The sequence below is a fragment of the Setaria italica genome, chromosome IX, assembly GCF_000263155.2.
Source record: "Setaria italica strain Yugu1 chromosome IX, Setaria_italica_v2.0, whole genome shotgun sequence".
NCBI classification, from domain to species: domain Eukaryota; kingdom Viridiplantae; phylum Streptophyta; class Magnoliopsida; order Poales; family Poaceae; genus Setaria; species Setaria italica.
Genome location: NC_028458.1, coordinates 45,242,149 through 45,243,224, shown reverse-complemented (window position 1 = coordinate 45,243,224; position 1,076 = coordinate 45,242,149).

The window sequence follows — 1,076 nt, the reverse complement described above, 5'->3', positions numbered from 1 at the left end:
GCGGGTGCGGGCGGGCGAGCGGGCGGCGGCCGGCGGGAGAGCGGGCGCGGCCGGCGGGCGAGCGGGCGCGGGCGGGCGCGGGCGGAGGCCGGCGGGCGAGCGGGCGCGAGCGGCGGCTGGCGAGCGGGCGCGGGCGGCGGCCGGCGGGCGAGCGGGCGCGGCCGGCGGGCGCGGGCGGGCGCCGGCGAGCGGGCGCGGCCGGCGGCCGGCGGGCGCGAGCTCCACCGCGGCCGGCCGGTGGAGGAAGAAAATACCTGTTAGTATGACAGGTGGGTCCCACGAACGGTGTTAACAGGAGAAGAAAACGGTGCTTGTCCCGTCTATAGCGATCTCTCCAACCAAACAAAAAATAGGATCATCCCATCCCATTCAACCAAACAAGAAATGGGATCATCCCATCCCGAAAAACTGGAACGGGACCGTCCCGTTCTACATTGTCTCCCAACCAAACGCACCCGTAGCTCCGTACCATCCAAAACTGTTTCACATACAGTAGGGAGAGGTTAATGCAATTATACAATAATATAAAATACCTCATTTTGAGCCCTATAGTTATTAAAAATGTGTTCTTGTTTACCGGTGGTAATAATATCAAGTTGTTAGCGAACCATATCGCCCGGCATCATCAACAATTTGTGGTTTACCTCACCAACGTTATGCTTCTTGCAACCACTTCTCCAATTCCCATCTAACCTCAACCTAATGGAATAGCGTTCTCATCTACTCCATCAGGACCATCATCCCAAAAATCAATAATTTCTAGTACAAAATGTAAGCATTTCTAGTTTTTTGTCCTAAGTAAACCTATCTTTAATTTGACTAAGCTTATAGAAAAAGAATAACAACATTATGATATTATATTAGTATTATTGGGTCCATTATGAAATACATTTTCATGCAGTGGCGGAAAATTAAAAGGGGCAGACAAACATTCGCCGATTCAACAAGCATACAACAGCTAGTCATGACTGTAGTAGTTAATTATGCAACGGTAATATACAAAAGTGAATAGTTTGCAAAAGTGATCAATATACCTTATTCATTTCAATTTGACTGCACGACTTTTCACTATTGAA